The sequence below is a fragment of the Erithacus rubecula genome (genome assembly GCF_903797595.1).
Source record: "Erithacus rubecula genome assembly, contig: SUPER_Z_unloc_6, whole genome shotgun sequence".
Lineage (NCBI taxonomy): Eukaryota > Metazoa > Chordata > Aves > Passeriformes > Muscicapidae > Erithacus > Erithacus rubecula.
The window spans coordinates 1,080,817-1,101,178 of NW_027635650.1; the positions used below are offsets into that span (position 1 = coordinate 1,080,817).

General features: G+C 39.9%; 1 protein-coding gene across 5 annotated transcripts in view; it reads right to left on the minus strand.

The window, feature by feature from the left end:
• Positions 1-5,100, minus strand: part of PTBP3 (polypyrimidine tract binding protein 3) — a 45,271-nt gene extending 40,171 nt beyond the window's left edge. For 3 of the 5 annotated variants that reach the window (XM_079331652.1, XM_079331651.1, XM_079331648.1), the window contains exons 1-2: positions 4,652-4,721; positions 1,139-1,230 (exon numbers count right to left, since the gene is read on the minus strand). The gene's annotated coding sequence lies outside the window, so the exon portion shown is untranslated. Of the gene's footprint in view, positions 1-1,138; positions 1,231-4,651; positions 4,722-4,806 lie in introns of those variants that run through there. The other 2 variants (XM_079331649.1, XM_079331650.1) reach the window with 2 other exon arrangements.
• Between the last annotated feature and the right edge of the window lie 15,262 nt (positions 5,101-20,362).

The window sequence follows — 20,362 nt, forward strand, 5'->3', positions numbered from 1 at the left end:
ATGGTTAAAAGCCTGAAGACATGTAGAATCACAGAATCATTTAGGTTGGAAAATACCTTTAAAATAGGAGAGTATCTCAAAGTGTTGAAACATAATTTACACATTCAAATGCAGTGCTTGAGTTATGTTATCACTCTGGACATGTGCAAAAAAGTGCTTTGAATTCTTGCTTTAAAAAAATGTTTATTGTCCTTTCCAAAGCAGTGCAGTCTAGGAATCATCTACTAAGCTGGATCAATAGCTGGAGCAATACTCTAGAATTTTGTCACATCCTTCTCATGTGCCACTTCAGTTGTAGCTACCATGCAGCTGACAGACAAGGAAAGGCTTATCATTTCCCTGTTTTGCCATACAGTCTGGTCCCACCTAAAGCAGACAACATGGTATGATTTGATTTCTGCCTATATGAACTGGTTTTGGATCATCCATATTTCCGTCATTAATGCAATCCACCTTCCATGAAAACAGTAATGTGTCATTTAAATTGTAAGATCCTAATAGAGATCACTGAGCCCATCATACACTGTGCACTGGTATGAAGTATGCACACTTTCAGAGAGTGTACCTATGCAAACACAATTCTTATTCCTTTGCTTCTACTACTCACTACAGAAATAATGATTTATCTTCTCCTTGACTTTAAAAGCCATTGCAATACACCATGGCTTTTCATGAATAAGAATAGCAACAGAAGAATGGCAACAAGTTAAATTACTAGCAGTTCAGCATGATTAAGGAAGTTAATTGCAAAGATAATGGTTGGTTTATTGAATCATATGAGCATTCATTCCATTGGCTTTCACAAGAAATTCAGGGTGTGGTTTCCTGGACAGTTTAAGTTGATCTATGGCTGCAGTGAGCAAAGGCAGTCATACTATTCCTCACCCTTGTGTTTTCACGGCTCTCATTGCAGTGACTAACAACGGCAAGGCAGCATAGTACCAGAATACTTTATTTTATCATGCAGCTCACATATGACAGTTGCTACACTATGAGGGAGGTGCAGAAATGCACTGCTGAGGATGGTGCAGCTGTTTTGGCAGTAGACCTGAGTTTGAACAACTTCAGCCAAGAGGGAAACAGCAAGAGCAGGGAAGAGTGGTGTCAAGAGGAGTAGACAAAATGCTTTTTCACTTACCCACTCTGCAAAGTGTCTCAAAAATACTGCCTCCAACACCAAAGTGAAACTCACATCCACAGACCTGAAGAAATAGGTACAATTTTCACATGCTGAAATGAGAAAAAGGAAAAAAAGTCTCTTAAATATAGTCTTTCATTAAAAATATGCAGCACCAAGTGAAACCAGAAGTACAAAATATATACAATGGTCAAAAGCAGGAAACCCAAAAGTAAGAGTGCAATTACATGCAACAGTTAGTGAGTGCAAAATAATTAAGAAATGTACCTTGCAGGCATGATTTTATTATATAACTAACTCTCATCCTCATGTTTTGATACAAGATTTTGTTTATTCAGGATATCCTTTAAAAGACAGTTGACAAATACTTTGCTTATCACTTAACACAGATAAGTTCAGCAGAAAACCTGACAAATACTCAGTGGTAGAACCCAAATCAACTGCTTGTCTCCCCAGACAGGGTACACAAAGCAGAACAATTTTCTTGACTACAGACAAAATGAAATGAACAGTAATTTGACAGCTGCTAGGAAAACTAGAAGATTCGTTTATATTTTGCTATTTTCATGTTTCTGATTGTGAGAGATGATTTCCATTTCTGATTATATCAGCTAGCAGTAGTAAACAAGATTGGGGAGTGAAGACCAAGCTCAGGAGAGGTAACCTTATTCATACTAGGCTACACTACATGTTTCCCACAAGCACATGTGGGTTAAAAACTAGTATTTAAGAAACAACAGGAAAAAGTAAACTCTGCAATTCTATATAGAATATAAATAAATAAACAAAGGCTTCTGAGCCAGAAATCCATGGATAATAATAAGGAAGTTGTTGATGACTCTTCAAAAGCTTGAGCTTCCAGAATTCCATAGTCTTATTACCTGAAGATTTAATCTGGAACCAGAATGACGGAATTTAATTTGAAAATAAAGTGCAGTTGCTGTGTTTAGTGTTGTCTCTGAGTTGCCCTCTTACTAACCCTTAAAGAAGCCACTAACCTCAATTACAAACACCCATAGGTCTAGGTACATATCTAGTCTGCTTTTCATAGCCAACAAAAAATTACAGTTCACACCATTCTGGTTTCTTTGCATTTTACCAGTTTAACTTGTGTCACATTTTCCTGCTAACACAATAAGCTTAAATAAAGAGACAATTTCTTTGCCATAAAACTGAAATGTTGACAGCTTTCTACAGAAGTTTTCTGATAAAAATAAAAATTATTTCTCTGTGTTTACTTAAACATCTTCTCATCCTCATTAAATTTAAGGTTTGGATCTAAATTAGCCTCAACACTCTACAGAAATAAACCGATGCCACCATTTCTGTATTAAAGCAGCGAGGAAATGCAATTTTTCCTCTTTTACTTCTTTTTTTTTTTTTTTAAGTAAATTACCTTGAAAATAAAAAGTCACAAAATGGCTTATGAAAAATTTTGTTTTACTTTAGGTTTACTAGAGCAGTTTAATCAACACCTATCTTAACAGCCTGCATTTTTGACTAACAGTTAAGTGATCAACCAACGATATTCAATTCTCAGAAGGTATTTAGCATCTTCTAACAAAAAAAGAACACCCCCGAATCACCCAAAACCCCCTGGTGTTCCTGAAGTGTCACAGGCAGCACTTAGCATCTGAGAGCATACTCAAACTTGCAGTTTTCACCAACCACCTGTATCTTCACTGAAACACAAAGGCTCTACTTCCAAAAATTTCTTTAAAAACACTCAGTTGATTCACTTTTAATGTATCTATAGTCTTTGTTTTACTCTCTCAAAAGGAAGTTTATTAGGGAAGTTCTACTTTGCAATGTTAGATTTGTACAGTTTAAGAACTATGTATACTTTACCTGCGTCATTTCTGCCCAAAGCAGAATCAATGTCAATATTAAGGTATCTTCATTAGTATTTCAGGGCAGTACATCAACTGACAGACGACTCTTTTCCACTACTTTCTTGAATAAAATAACAAAACCTTTATGAAAATTTTTAAAAATACTTGGCAAAAGGGACTCATCATACTAGGTGTATGACAGCATAGGAATCATACACCTACATTAGACAGCAATTCCACAACTTAAGAAAAAAACCCAAAGACCTGTATTCTCAAATAGAACAAAGGAAAAATAAAGTCACAAGTTCCTCCATAAGCACATTTGACAGATGAATAAAAAAAAAGATTCTCACTCCAGTGAGAACTTCCCTAATTTTCTCCTGAAATTTTGCAACATGCAGTTTTAAAGAAAATGTGAAAAAATGATGAACATAGCAGAATTACTCAGTACATTTTAAAATTTAAATTCTTAAAAAAGATACCTCTTAAAACAATTTGCTGTTTGATTAATCAGCATTTATAAAAGACTGGTCTAGTCAACACATCTCCCTATAAAGGCTTCTACCACAAAATGTGTTAAAAGACATCAGGAAGTTTTTTGAATCACAAGGGAAAAAGAAGCCTTCTTAACTTTTGTATCAGAATACCTAGATTTTAAGAATAGCAAAGATTTTACATGCCACTGAGATGCAGGATGCAAGTTCAAGGTAGTGTATGCAATATCTACATCTTTGCATGAAGTTGGAAGCTGATTTCAGTAAGTACTTGTATTTTCACCTCTGCATACGATTATGATAAAAAAAAATAAACATTAGGCAAGGTTAGTTCCCTGGGACAACTGAATTTCCCACTATGGTCATGCTTCCTAGACTCCGGATTTTGAAACATGTATAGGTAAAGGAAAAATAACAGCAACCACATTTTCAGTTAAAATGCAGTGAGGGAAGTTGGCAGTACACACAATGAACTTGAGTTTATTACTTAGTTTCAAGCTGAAAAAGTTTATCAAGACATACAACAGCCAGCTACCATCACACTATCCTAGTAATGGGAGAACAATACTTCAGACTTGTTTAAAATATTTTTATCTTCTGAGGATGACAATGGTGTCACAACGTCACCCTGTAACAATCTTCTGCATAGTTAAGGCTTTCAGTAAGGTCTATAAAAATGCATTACATTAATAACCATTCTGATTATTGATTAACCCTGCAGAATAGATGTCAATCAGTTCGCTTTCACATAAGCACTTCCACCAAGCACCAGCGACCAGGCAAGGAGCAGAGGCTCGACGCTTTCTCTGCTACAGACAAGCACGCCCCAGACCTGGCGTAGTAAACTTCACCTACGACGTGAAACCCAAACACCCAAAAACTCACTGCGACTCACCGCTAAGAAACCCGCGCGCCAAAGGACCTTTTTTACTACCTCAAAAAAGGTAACTCCGCAATAAAGTTTAACAGCCGGGCAAGCGCAGGCCCCGAGCGGCGGCCGCCACCTCCGCCCCGCGGAGCGGCGCTTCCCGGCGCATCCCGGGGCGGCCGGGCGCGGGGCCACGGCCCCCACGGGGCGGGAAACCCACCCCGGCCACGGCCCTGGGGAAAACGCGAGTCTGGCCGCGCTGTGAGAAAAAGAGAGAAAGAGGAAGGGAACGGAAGCGAGACCCGCACGCACCGAGTACCACAAAGTTCCCCGCGGCAGCGCCCAGCCCCTCAGCTCCAGGTCGGTGACGGCCGCCGGCTTCCTCCTTCCACAACTACCTGGCGGAGCAGCCCTCGGGAATATCCCCACCCCAAGCCCGGCCCCTCCAAAACCCAGCCCCTCTCCGACACCCACCTTTCCCCTCACTCCACTCCACTCCGCTCCGCTCCGCTCCCTCCGACGGAGGCGGAGAGAACCTCCCCCAGCCCCTATCTCTCCACCCCCGTTGCTCCGAGGAAGAAGGAGCCGGGATGTGCTGGTCACCGCCCCGCCCCGCCCCGCCCCGCCCCGCCCCGCCCCAGGCGGCACCAGGTAGAAGCCTCAGGGCGCTCCCCGCGGGCAGCAGCCGCTGGCCGCCCCTGAATGCGTCCCCGGCGCGGCGGCGGAGCGAGACCCCCGTGCTCGGCCCGGCCCGGCCCGGACCAGCGGGCGGGGCCGCCTCCGAGTGGATCGTGGCGCATGCGCACCGAGGGCCCGCCTCCCCCAGCCGGCTTTCCCTGCGCGGCGCCTGCGCAGTGCGGCGGTTCCGCCGCTGTGGGGCGCGGTCGGGCTGTGCCAGGGGCTCGCCCGCCTGCCCCGGGCGTGGGAGCGCGGCAGCGATGCATCAGTATCCTTTAAGTTGGAAAAGACTGCGAGGTCATCGAGCCCGACCTGTGACCGAACACTATGTCGATTAAACCGTGGCAATGCGTCCAGTCCTTCGTTAAACACTCCAGGGACGGTGACTACTACATCCCTGCGCAGCCCATTCCAAACTTTAATCCCCCCTTCTGTGAAAAAAATTCCTCCTAATGTCCTTCCCTAGCACAGCGTGAGACCATTCCCTCTTGTCGTATCCCTGGTTGCCTGGAGGAAGAGACCGGCCCTGGCCTGACTATAGCCTCCTTTCAGGCAGTTATGGAGAGTGATGAGATCTCCGCTGAGCTTGCTTTTCTACAGGATAAACACCCCCAGCTCCCTCAGTTGCTCTTCATCAGACTTGTGCTCCAAGCCTTTCCTCAATTATGTTTTCCTTCTCTGTGCTCTCTCCAGAACCCCAGTGTCTTTCCTGCTCAGCACTGAAAGCAGCACTTGAAGCACAGTCTCACCAGTGCCCAGTACAGAGGGGTGGTCACTGTTCTGGTGCTCATGGCCACACTATTTCTGGTACAAGCCAAGATGACATTGTCATTTTTGGTCAGCTGGGCTCACTGCTGACTCATGTTCCATTATCTGTAGACTGGCACCCCCAGGTCCTTTTCTACTGGGCAGCTTCCTATCCACTCCTCCCCTGGCCCTGGCCCTGCAAGGTTCAGAGGCCAGCCACAGGTCAGGGATTTCACCATCCCTTGAGGGCCCCAGTGTCCCCCCAGCCTTTGGGTCCCCACAGAGCACCCAGGGCAGCCAGGACAGAGGGAGAAAGCCAGCTGCTCACCCAGCACCACCAGACAGGATTCAGGTACCAGTCCCGAGCTGGATGCTGGGCATGCCACCTCTCCACGGGGCACAGCTGTTGCGCTATTAAAAGGTGGTCAGCTCCTGTCTCTGTTAAAGCTGGACATGTGGCTTTGTAAATTTGCTGTGCCATATGTAAAGGAAACTTCCCCACCTGACCTGGAGCCACTCTGGCAGTCACTCTTGCACCACCTGAGCTGGGACTAAGGCCTCTTCACAGCTGCACCTCCCCACTCACAGAGTCACACCAGATTTCCTCACCATCTTGACCCCAGGTTTCCCATAGCAGAGTTTCAGACATCCACATCCTCTGGGTACAATAACTAAACAATAAAGTAATAGCTCAAGCTGGTAGCTCCAGAGTCCATAGGTGGGACAGTGGACAGATGTCTGGTCCCCTGTCTGGAGAGTAGAGCAGGAAACTGAGTGATGCCAAGCAAGGTCTGGTGACATACTCATGGCTGTGTGCAGTTCAAGTGAGCTGCGTCTACATCCTGCTCCCTAAAAGTGAGTGCTGGAGGACAGGAGGTGCCCTGGAGATACCAGACAGAGACATCTTTGTTTTGTGTATCTCCAAGGAATTGTGTTCCTTTGGTTATCTCCTGTGTAGGGTGGACTTCCCTGAGATAACTCCTTTTCTGGGCTGTGTTGTTAAACGAAAGTGTAGCCTCAATCAAATGGATGACAGTCACAGGACAATCCTTGAATGTCCTGTGAGTCTGATGGACTTCACTCCTAAGAAAACAAGAGTATCTAGAAGTTTGCTTTTCTCTTCCCCCACAAACTACAGGAACAAGACAAACCACCATGATCAAATAACTACTTTGGGGAGCAGCTGTTTGAATAAAATGAATTTTAGTCTTAACATAAGGCTCAAAAATAAGTTTTAGACATAACAGCAGACCCAGAAATAGTTATGTTTGGGTCAGTTATTATGATTATAGAAAAGAAAGTAAGAATATAGGTGTATCCATTTTAGATATGCTACTGTGAGAACATACATACAGGCATATGAGAATATACTAATATATTCAATATTTCCAATGTATTTCAATATATTTTATATATGTTAGTTATTAAATTTTTATACATTTATAAATCTAAAAATTAAGGATTTTGGAGTCCTTTGAAAGAACTTTTCATTAGAGGTCAGATTGTGAAAAATGACATACAGTTTCATCCCTTAGCACACATGTTTCTTGTTACAAGTTAAATATACAATGTAATTTTAAAATACTATAAGGGTTCTCCTGTAATTGCTCTGTACACTATAAAAATAGAAAGAAGTGTGTTTTGCCAGTAATCTAGACTTTGCTGCCATTGAAGAATGCTTTTAAATTAACTTTCAACTGCATTTCACAAAGCCAATAGAAATTTTGATAGATTGTTATAATAGAAAAGGAAAATAAATCCTTTGTGATAGGGTCTTTGAGCTGTTTGCTAACAGAAGCGGGGAACAACAGAAAGGAAGAAAACTTTTATCATTCCCTTCCTGGGAGTCAAGGAGTGAAGGGAAAAGACAGAGATAGGAGAGAAAACACTTCTAGAAAGCAAACTTGGGGTTTGAGAGTTATATTCCTATTTCACCTGTCACACTTTTAGTGGGTTTTTTGTTTGTTTGGGGTTTGGAGGTTTTATTAATTTGTGGTTTTGTTTGTTTTTAATTGGTCCACTTTTAATATTTTAATATCTAGTTAATAATTTCTACTTGCTTGTCTGATTCTTTATGTCGTTGCTTTTTCTCTTTTTCTCATTAATTTAAACTGTATTCTTCCTGCTCCATGTCAATTTCTTGTTTCTTGCAGCTTTCAGGAAGTCCATGGAGTTGTGCTGTCTATAAATTCAGTGTATGTGATTGTGTTGAATGGATGTGTTGTTTCCAGCTGCCTCTTTTATATGAACATATAAACTGAATGATGGTCTTGTTTACTTTAAAGAGGTATATAGTGTAAATTAATTAAACAGAATGTTGAGGAAGAACAGAGATCTGTATGCACAGATCCAATTATAGCATCAAGGCCTGGGTGCACAATATTTTGTCTGCTCAGCATACAAATACGAGTAGACAGATGCAATTAGTCAACCTGATCTATTTTAAACAAACTATGTTTATCTGGTTTTAGCACCACCATATTTTACTAAAAATTACTTGTCTTTGATGTTATTTTATCAAGTTTAAAGAAACTAACACCTACTGTATTTTTCTCATACTGATGTTGTTGTTGTCCATATTGCCAACACTTGCTTACACTATGAAAACAAAACAAAACAAAAATTTCTAGTTTTGGAGTTGTAATTGTAATTCCATGGGTTTGAGTGTTTATGACCTTAATCAATATTTGGCAACTAAAAGGTCTTCTAAGCTGCTCTCTATTCAATGAGGACCTATTATCCATTTTATGTAGCTCCTATTTACTCCAAATAAATAGATACATTGGGGTTTTTTTCAGGTAATTGTCCTATTAAAATTCCAGTTCTTTGTAACATGTTGTGTTTATGTGTTTATCTGCAACCAGATACATTAGATTTCTGAGAATACTATACAGTACCATTTCTAGTAGGAACTTCTTTGTTTGGTTTCCTGGAAAAACACCTAAGAGATTTCTTAGCAGGGTACTCATTGACTAGGTCATTTAGCTTTGCTCCAGCCTAACAACACAAGGCTTTCAACTAGAGACTGAAAGAAATAACAGTCCTGATTAAACCTTGCAATTTACTACAGTTTAACCAGCTTCTCACCTGTTTTGGTGCAACTAAACTGCAAAGTCACTCCACAAACAGAATTTAGAAAAGTAACTTCCTCCATCTTTTTGTTAAGTATTAGTGCAGTAGGGTAGCAGAGCAGACATCTGGAAGGGGCAGCCATGGCCTCCCATGGTCCAACCCCTCTCAGGTTTAGCATGCACTGTACAGGCTGGCAGCCCCTGGCAGGGTTTGGCAGCTCCACTGAACTCCTGGCTGCACTGAGAGTCACAAATACAAGCAGCAGCTTTGACTCTGCTGATCACTTTGGAGAGAAACAAAAATAGATTCTTTCTCTGACTAAGCCAGCTCTTTAAGGGAACCACTCAAAGTGACAATTATATATTGTGGTTTACCATTCTGTGTCTTCCACTAAGAGGCCTGGTGCATTGCGGAAAACTGGGTGCGAATTTTAACGAAATTTTACTGGCAGCAAAGAAAAGGGAGGAATTGTTTTGCTAAGCTACTAAGCTACTATCAGAAACCTGAGTTTTGTTGAGACTGAAATCACTGTGTGACCATGGTTCAGCAGCAGTAGAATTTTTGTTTGATTGGTTGGTTTTTGTTTTTGGGGGGTTTTTTGTTGTTGTTTTTTGGGGGGGGGGGTTTGTTGGGGTTTTTTTGTTGGTTTTTTTTGGTTGGTTGGTTGGTTGGTTGGTTGGTTGGTTGGTTGGTTGGTTGGTTTGGTGGGGTTTTTTTTGCTTTTGTTGGGGGGCACGGGAGTGGAGAGTGGTTGTTTTTCTTGCCTGAGATAAACTCAGGAAATTTCTGCCTGAGATAAATTCAGGAAATTTCTGTTCTGGCAAGTGTGACAATGTGTTAAAATATATGTGCTCTTGCTATAGTCATGCATTAAGTTACCTAAAGGATTTAGCTATAGTGTTTCACTATAAAAGTCTGTAATAATCTCACATGAGGAAAAACAGTTTTTTAGTTAGGACTCACCTACTATTCAAGACCATGTTTTATCTCCTGATTCCACTGTAAAATCATTCTAATCACAATAAACCTAAATAGCATTTATTGGCAAATGACGACAAATTAATATATGTCTGTATAATGGAATGTACTAACTAAATTACCAGTGTTGGTCACAGCAGAGCTAGCCTGTTAACTACAGCCTGTTCAATTTAGTCCAGAGCTGGCAAGATCTTTGGATGCTTTAGAAGGTGGCAAAAGATCCAGTGAGAACAGAAGTCTTAGACCAAGTTTGGATTTTAAGAGCTTGAAATAGTTGTAATATTTAAGAATGGCAGAAAATTAAAGATATTCTGATTGTGCCTGTTGATATAAAATTTTAAATTGTTACCAGACCTTAAAGAAAAACATTAATGCAAAATGTAGCAAATTTGGGATGTAAAATTATGCTCCAAAATCAGTATTTGTGCATAGAACTGACAGAATCTGTAAAATTTGGAATATAAACCCTCCATCCCCAGTGAGGTAAATACATTTTGTTTTTAAATAAATATTTGGCATTGGCCAGTTCAGAGGAAACCCAGAATATCACCCCAAATCCATGTTTTAAGTTCAAAGGTAGCAATTTGAATCACAGAGCAGAGGATCTGGAGACAAAACACAGGCACACAGCAAGAGGAGTACTTGATGTTTCAGCTCTCAGGACAATGCTGATAATATAGTACCAAACACCTCCTGCTGTATCTGACTGTTTTGAGACACCCTCTGTCCTTGAGACAAAAAAAAAAGTAGAAAAATTTAATAGGAGTCCATGCAGTGAGTATGGCAGCAAAGGTCTAATTCTTAGTCCTTTTCGTTGCTCTTTTCCCAGGATCCAATCAGGATGAATCTTGGATATGTACGTAATGCATCACCAGTGAGGTAGCTGTTTTGAGGGTGCATCAAAAATTTTGGTATGTTCTCAGTCTAATTCATAATGCATACTTGGAGATGGTCAGGGATTATTTTATCCTGTTTCCCATTGCATTTTTATTATGCTGAATTGAGTACTCACTGCCACCATTTACAAACCTATTAGATGTTACTGGATGTGACAGACTGGAAAAGCATTTAAGGACTGTTGTTAAGGAGGGCTCCCAGAGGCAGAAGTTACAGTCCTAAGGACAAGTGGGACTTTTTTAGGAAGGCAAGTGTCTTTTCAGCATGGAAGGGTCAGGTAAAAGCAAGAAGAGGCTGTTTCCCACAAGGTTTCAGAAAAAAACCTTTTCCTCTCAGAAAAATCATTTCCATGGGTGGCTTCTTCCCTCCTTGCCAAATGTCAAATGTGCAAAACCAGCACAGGAGAGCAACCACGAGGCAGGCCAAGCAGTGACTTTGGCAACACAATACTGACCCCTGGCACTGAAGGCAGGTGAATCCAAACAATAATTCAGGCACAATAGGGGCAAGTGCACCTATGATGTAGCTAAGCAGAGACTGAATGCACAGACATGATGTTAAATGGAGGCTCCAGTCAGATGGTGTAGATGGGGACTCTGGCAGGGGCTTGTCAGGGAAGATGGGGTATCAAGTCAAGGAGAAACCAGAAGAAAGGTTTTTATCTTCGCTAGTGGTTGAGGGCTGTTTGGGAGAAAACTTATGGTCAGAGGTTCCTTTGAGCAGAATGCCTGTTGGAAAAGCAGACATTGCTTTTGAATTAAGAAATATTCGTATTCCCCACCACAGAGTAGTGATAGCATCTTCTATTGAAAGAGATTCCACCCCCAAGCCTTCTGGATAACATCAAAACACTCTGTCTCAAGTTTTTCTCACTCCATTTTTCCCCCAGATGGAAATGGCTTTTTTGCATTTTTTGCTTTACTTATGTAGCTAATGTAGCTAATGAGAATATCTTCAGGATGTAGTAATTTTGGTAATGAAACTGTGATTACTGGAAATCCTTTGGCTAGGGTTTCTTAGCTGACTTGGTTGTTGACTGAAGAGAAACATCTATCTTGCCTATTTTAGGGCACAGTGGATTTCTAGTACAGCTTCTCTTCTGTAAAACTCAGTGAGTTTTCTCTTTTTATTCAACAGAGATTACTGCTATACTTCATAATGGAGAAATTATCACATCTGTTCTGTAAAGAAGCCTTTGTACTTCATTGTGTGAACAGTGCCACATGGGTATAACAGTTTGTTACCTCCTTCATGTGCCTTTCTGCTACATCTTGACATAACAGCTGTGTAATAAATTTCTTAGCACCTCCAGGTGCCTTTCTTTTACAACTTAACATGAAATGCCCTCCAGTGGTAAGCTTTGTTTTTTTGTTTGTTTGTAGCGTATTTGGAAGTGCCAGGGAAACATCAGAGCTTCCAAGATGGCCAATTAGGCATCTCTAACTCTCTAATAATATTCCATTATCACATAGCACCTTTTTTTTTCTCCCTGAAGAACTGTTTTGACATTCTTCCAATTATAGATGGGTTTATGGTAGTAAGTTTCATTAATGGACTAAATTTCCTATCAGTGCATGGCTCTAGCAGTTGAAGAAGGTCTTTATTTTATATGTCTAGCATGCATTTTTTTTTCATTTCCCAATATTCAAAGAATCTATTTTTGGTAGGTAACTGTCAATTTCTATTTTCTTAGTATTCATATTATCCCTTACAGATTTTGATTAATTTAAAAGAGTATCATGCTTACAACTTCTTATTTCTATACCACTACTCTTTAGAATTAGTACCAAAGAATTCACAGAGTTTCGGAGTTTGAACTAAAGTTTGCTCATTGTTTTGGTCATATGTGGTCACAAACAGACCACAGTTGTCATATGGGCAATTTCTGAAGATTAATCTCTCTTCTTGCAGCCTTGTGGATCTAAATAATATGTAGTTTCTAAACTAAGCTGTTTATGCCACGACTTTTTAGGCTGTAGCATAGTGTCTGTTTGTGTCTGTTATCAGACACAATGCCTAGAAAATCTCAATACCTAGAAAAATGCAGAAGGACCGAGACCAAATCTGGTAATTTTATGCTTTGTCTTATGCCTCTTCCATTGGAAGAGCTTCTACTTGCTGCTGGTAACAGTGTATACCCTAGACTTAAACCTAGGCTTTATTTCATATACCAAATTGTTCATAACTGTCCTGAATGATCTTTTGATAAGCCCTGTTATTTCTGCTCAGGGAACTATCCATACTCCGGCAGATTTACAAGGCTACATCTGTCTATGTGAAGATATATTTCTATTCATAGTTCTCTTCTGCTTTTTTAACTAACTGTCAGGGGAAACAGAAAATTGCAAAATGAACATGAGAATGGAGTTATTTTGCCTTTTTGGCTGAGTTAGAAAATAGTATGAAAAAGATGTCCTTAGTTTTATTTAAGAAGACTGCTTTAACTAGCTCAGATTAGTTTTACAAATGTTTTACCTAGTAGCACTAAAGAAAAGGTGATAATCCAGCAGGAGATGAAGTGAGTGTGGGGAATAGAAGCTGACAATAGAGATTTGACACAGCTTTTAGGAGAATGCTTTTCCCCTCTGTTTTTTTCTTTCTTGATGACTCATTTTTCTCATGTAGTTCTATGGAATGACCAATCCGTTTTGTGTATGACTGTACTTGTACATAGGTATGAGAAAATGCTCATTTGGGGAAGTTGGATATCTCTGATAATGATATCAAAAGGCGGGGAACATCTGTCAAAATCTTAATTTGTAAGAATTACAACAGCTCTATTAATAACTGCATTGTTGGTCTGCTATTTTGTGTACCCAAGCATTTGCTTCTCTTTAGGTTGACACATTCTTCAGGGTAGGGCTAGTTACACACTCTATATTTGCTCAGCAACTGGCCTACAGGACTCAGACTTTAATATATTACAGATAAGCAACAAGAGAGAATGGAATGGAATGGAATGGAATGGAATGGAATGGAATGGAATGGAATGGAATGGAATGGAATGGAATGGAATGGAATGGAATGGAATGGAATGGAATGGAATGGAATAGAATGGAATAGAATAGAATAGAATAGAATAGAATAGAATAGAATAGAATAGAATAGAATAGAATAGAATAGAATAGAATAGAATAGAATAGAATAGAATAGAATAGAATAGAATAGAATAGAATAGAATAGAATAGAATAGAATAGAATAGAATAGAATAGAATAGAATAGAATAGAATAGAATAGAATAGCCTGGCCCCTTCAAGGCTAACCAAGAGTTAAAGTATTTTGTTAAGTGCCTTGCCTTTGGGAAGCCTGTTCTAGTTTTTGACTGGATAAGATATGCTCCTAGCAGATTTCATTTTTGCTCCTTCCTGCCTGAAAACTGAGAATTTTTGTAAAGCAGTTGCCATACACAGTCTCTTTATATGTTTCTTGTGGCATTTTTTTGTGTTCCTCCTTTTGGACTGAGTAGGAATACCTGGTAATATTTATTTCCCATTGTTCTCAAGTACAAATATCCTTTGACCATAGTATGAAGACTTCAGATTTAGAGGATGTATCTTATTTCAGTTATAATATGTTGGGGTATCAAAAGCTCTTTACAGTCTGAAGGAATGAAAAATGTAGTATAAAAGAGTGGCCTACTGTATTTGGCTATAAAAATATATATAATTTATATAATGCACTGGAAGGCAGTCATTTTAATCTTACAGTAAGGGCAGTACATTAAGAACCAGAGTCTAATTCTGCAAGTCTTTTGTACTGAGATTCAAGGACTTAATTCAGGCTGTATGAGATACTGGATCAAAACTGCAGAGTTAATTTCTGAGCTGGGGACATTGGGCTTAAGTGTGTTTATATTTCTATCTCTGGTTTCAAACTGTGTTCTCAGAACTTATGTAATATAAAATGTGGTCAGTTGTACCAACAGAAATCATTTTTGAGAAGGCTTGAATGGGCATTGTGTCAGAAAGAAATAAATTAATGGTAAGTTTTTCTTGTTTTATTATTGCAAAAGTGACCAAGAAGTACTTGGCAGCAGTGGGGAGGCAAGGTGGCTAAAATCAAGGTAACTCAGTTGTAAAATCAGAGACACAGAAAGAAATGGTTTATTACACTATCTCATGTTCAGGAGGACCTGAAAATTAAAAACTTGAAAAAAAATCTTGAAAAACTCCAGCCAGAGGACATAAGATTAAAGAAACTACTTATGAGCTTTTTTAACAATAATAGTATTTTGAAGAATATTAAGTACTAATACATGGGATTTTGAGAGAATCCTTATGGTTGTAACTTACTCAGTTCATATTTGTGAGTATTTTGAAATTTAAATCCAGTAAGTCCACATATTCAGACCTTTCTGCATGCAAGAATAGTCATAGATATATTCAAGGTAACTTCTGCAAACCTGGAGCAGATTCACTGTTCATCTGAAGTGATTTCTTGTAACCTTGCCATTTGTTTAAAATCTCCAGTAGAGTTACATGCACGTGTACTCACAACAAACAAGCAAACAAACTCATGGCAAAAAGTTAATGTTTTCAAACAATGCACTTAGGGTCAAGTCCAGCTTTCCCAATGTTCAGTATTACTCAGCACAGTGGGACCTCCAGTACATCTTACCTAAACAGGGCTGAACATGTAGCTGACCTGGTTCTTTACCTATGAAACTGTGTCCTTCTGAGATGATGAGAGTGACACAATGGTCTATGCTTCACCTCACTCTAGAAGACTTCAGAACAAAGTCAGACCTTATCTGTAGTTAGCACCCTTGTTAGTTCCTGTTAGCATAACCTTGAGTGAGAACAAAATCCAGAGTACGATCACAAATTGTTACTTTTTATGTCTAACTCTTGTCAAGTTCCCAGTAGGGAACTGGCTCCTCGAGACAGAGCACTATACATGAGTATATGTGTCATTGCAGAGCCACAGGCTGTTTCCAGCACTAGTGCTGTTTTGAAGTCCTTTCAAAGAGTTTGTAAGGATGCTGTGAATGAAACTATTTTAGGTCAGTTATCTGTGTGAAACGTGATAGGACATTCAAATCTCCTGCTGATTTGGCAGAGTTGCTCTGCATTGATCTCCAGCACGACACTGAGGGCATGGTCAGGCATTCATTCTTACCCTACAGAAGTCACACTTGTTGAAGGGTGGAAGAGAGGCAATTTCTGATTCACAACTGCCCTCCAGCCATCCTTTTTCCTTTCCATTCAATATAAACCTGCGTGTCTACATCTCCTAAGCAGACATGGTAAGATAAAAGAGAAACTGAGGTTTCATCTGGGTGACAGATCTTTCTGTAGGTTCAAAGCCTAAGCTGGGTTCCAAGCCATAGACTTTAAATGTGGTAGCATTTGGGGACAGAAGTTGTTGAGGGCATCATGGCAACAGGGTAGAAACCTTATTTAACCTTGAAATGTTTAAATACACACTAAGCAAGAGAAATAATAATTTTGTGAAGGTCTGAAGTGCATTTCACCTATATGAATAACAGATACTCTGTTTTGAAAGATCTGCAGAACAGTAAACCGTGGAGAGATATGCTGCATTATACTACCTCCTTCACAGATGTCAGAATTACAAGACAAATGTTATAGAATGTAAACGGTATGATTGAAAAGTCTTACCCTGGTTACAACACAACAGAGAAGGGTGCACCTGAGGGTGCACAATATTGAAGGGTGCAGAATACTGAAGTATTTCTCAGGTATTTGGAGACACATTCAACCTCCAGTATGCTCTTTGACAGTGCAGTGCATGTGAGCACTAATAACATGCCAATGTATATCTTGCTGCAACTAATTTCTGTAAATTCCTGTACAAGACAGCAGCAACAGTCCTGATGATTATTACTAATAATGAATGAATGTATTATTTGAAACTGCAAGTCTTCTTTTAAAGCTTGAGGAACCTGGTTTTCATAAATGGTACCTTGATTTTTGTTTAAAATAACTTTTTACAAAGAGTCACTATTTCTCAACCTCAGTGAGTATTCACTTTTCCCCAAGATTTAGGTCCTTCTCCTATGGACTTAATTAAAATTGGTGTGATTAGTCATCATTGGTATTTTAGAATATTCCTATCCTGTAGTAGAAATGTGGCTCATTTGTGCAGACAGCTGTCTTGAAACTGGTGGGGGAAAGCTCTGTCTCATGGAGTTCACAATAGAGATAGATAAAATATGGCAGAGGAACATATGCATAGAGGAACAGGATGCATAGAAATAGTTGCCCAGAGTGACATAGCTGAGCTGGAGCTGAAACCCAGCAGTGTCCTTTGCATGTTAGAGCTGTCTTGCATGCCAGCTTTGCTTAGCCTCACTAAAATAAAGTATCCCATTTTTGCCTGCTATGAAATGTCTTTTCTGACATTCATAAACGTACTTCATAAAGAAGTGCATGGTTATATCACAGCCCTACTTCTCTCCACTGCTGACAGCATGACAAATGATGAGATCCAGTCACTTTCCCTATGGCATTTCTCACCCCATAGAAATGCTTTTTTGTTGCATTCCTTGTCCATCCTGTAGTCAAGATCCATAGTTATGAGAACACCAGGTAAATAAAGCTTCCTGAAGAAAATTACAAGAACAGAAACACTAGATGGCTTTCATGATGTTTAAAGAATATATAATTTCTTCTGCATAAATGGCTACTCATAATCAGATGCTTCAGACTGCAATAAAATAAGATACATTTATTAAGAGCCCGCATGGTTCAAAGGTGTACAAACAATTTCAGTAGAAATAAGAGTGTCTAATTTTCAAAGGCACCAGGGAATGAAAACAGTGAGTTTTGTGCTTGGCACAGATGATCTGCCCTTGTCTGAAGTTATCCATAGCATATCAAATGAAGGAAGAATGTAGCAAGAGTCTTTTAAATTAATCTTCAAGTTTACATTGGCCCTTCGATTCTTTATATGCTCAAGTATGTGAATGTACAAAGGGGAGGCTGCACCTTAGTTAATATGTTATGTAGTGAGATTTTTGTTAGCCTAGCATTTATGCTAGTTGTACTCACCAGTAATTTATTACAGACTTATTAAAAACTTCACTTTGAAGAAGGTAATGACTTTATTTCAGCTTTTTGTTTTGGTTTTCTGTGAGCTTGGCTTTCTTAAAAACAATTTTAAGATCTGAATCAGTGAGATATCAAACAGAAATAAGAAATTACAAGTGGACGCTTGGCTTAGTCACAAATTTTTCTGACCATCTGCATTTAGTTATGCAGATGTTGCAATCAGTATTCCCCATATATCAACTTATTTGAGATATGTTACTATGAAGACTATAGCATAACTATTCTTTCTATGTTTTTCTCTTGGTTTTCTGTTTATTACATACATAAGTTAAAGCAAAATTAATACAGTGCATTGTCCTTACCAATGCTGCAATGTGGAAACACAGTCAAAATAGAAATAGCCAGATCATTAGATTGTCTGTTATTTTGGTGTGCACAACACTGAAAAGATTTTGCAGCCATGAATGATGAAGATTAAGGAATGTGAAAGATTACTTACTCCTATAGCTGAATACAGCTCAGTTAAATGTTGCTGCACTGGGAAAAAAAATAAATAATCCTTTTGACACTGTATAAAATTAGGTAACAGTGACTAAAAAATGGTGTATCATGAAAATATCTTGCTTGCAAGAAAGGAAAGCAGCCTGCTTTTAGTTGCATCAGTACTGGCCTGAATTGCTTTTACAAAGAGAACCACTGCATAATGCTTTATAAAAATCTTTTCAGCTACAGTCCCATTTCTGCTTTTTCTTCTCACTGTGATATCAGAGTAAAACTCTACAGAGACGTTGGCATAACACTAGTAATAAAAATCTGTTGATTTCTGTTCACTATCACAAAATATGTGCTGGAAAAGAACAAGTTAACTGTTTCTGAAGAACACGTGTTCACTAGCAGAAAATTGTGGAAGAGGTCTGTAAGCACACCATATCAATCACCCGAGGAGAAGGGAAATGCACTGTTATGAAAAGGAAGGATTCAGATTATTTGCTTTCTTAGACAATTTTTAGCATCTCAGTGTGGGTGGAGAGAAGGGAATTCTGGTTCTTAGAAGAAAGCAATTCAACTTCCAGTGAGCTATAAGGAAGAACAAACTGCACTGAAAGAAGTTCAGGGTCATTCTAGTGGTTTTCACTTCCCTTTTTGAAGCAAAAGCAGTTAAGTCAGTATGGCTTTGCTGAAAAGCAGATCATAACTCACTAATTTGGTGGCCTTCTACCATGGAACTACAGCAGTTATGGATAAAGGAAGAATGATTGGCATCATCTATCCTGGACTCGTGCAAAGCTTTTTACACTCTTCCACAACATCATTGTCTCTAAGCTGGAGTTGATGGATGTAACACGTGGTGGAGAAGGAGTTGGCTGGATGGTTGCATTCAAAGGATTGTGATCACTGGCTCAATGTCCAAGTAGGGACCAGTGATGGGTAGTGTTCCTCAGGGATGGCCATTAGTGTCTTTATTGGTGACACAGGCAGTGTACCCTCAGCAAGCTTGCTGATGACACCAAGCTGTGTGTACAGTCAACATGCTGGAGAAAAAGGGATGCCATCCAGAGGGACCTGGACAGACTTGAAAGAGGGGCCTATGCAGATGTCATAAACTTCAACAAAACCAGGTGTAAGGTGCTGCAATACCAAGCACAGACACAGACTGGACCAAGAATGGATTGAAAACTGAGGAAAAGGGCTTGGGGTGCATGAGAGGCTGGGCATGACCCAGTAATGTGTGCTGGCAGTCTGTAAAGCCAACTGTATCCTGGGCTGCATCCAAAGCAGCATAGGCAGCAGGGGAGGGAGGGGATTCTGACCCTCTGCTCTGCTCTGGTGAGATCCCACCTGGAACCCTATATCCAGCTCTGTGTCCTTAGCATAAGGGCATTGACCCATTGGAATGAGCCCAGAGGAAAACCATGACAATAAACAAGGGCGGGAGCACCTCTCCTACAAGGGCAGACTTAGGGGGTTGGGATTTTTCAACCTGGAGATGAGAAAGCTACAGGGAGAAATTATAGCACCTTCCAGGACCTAAAGGGCTTACAAAAAGGCCGGAGAGAGACTTTTTACAGGGACATGTAGTGAGAGGACCAGAGTGAATGGCTTCAAATGTGAAGAGGGTAATCTTAGGTTAGATGCTTTGAAGAGATACTTTACTTTGAGGGTGGGAGACACTGGAACAAAGAAGCTGTGCATGCCACATCCCTGGAAGTGTTCTAATCCAGGCTGGATGGGGCTGTGAGCAATCCAATCTAAAGGAAATTGTTTCTGCCCATGGCAGGGATGTTGGAACTAGATAGCGTTTAAGGTCTCTCCCAGCCCAAAACATTCCATGATTCTATGTGTCTAGAAATGCTAAGAAAACTCACCATCAGTTCATTTGCACACGTGGAACTGAGGTGTTCTGAAGGGTTTAGTTATCAACCTGAGGGTTTCACTTTCCTGGGGTTCTTGTAAACAACTTCTTTACACCACAAATGGGAAACAAAGGAGCTTGGACATGACCAAACACAGTGGACGGACAGCTGAACTTCAGAATCCAAATCTCAATATAAGATTATGCGAAAACTAAACTGTAATTTAGGGAGGATGTACAAAAACCTGAAGAGGCCCCAGATTAGAGCCTGGAAGGTGATGCTGACTGAGG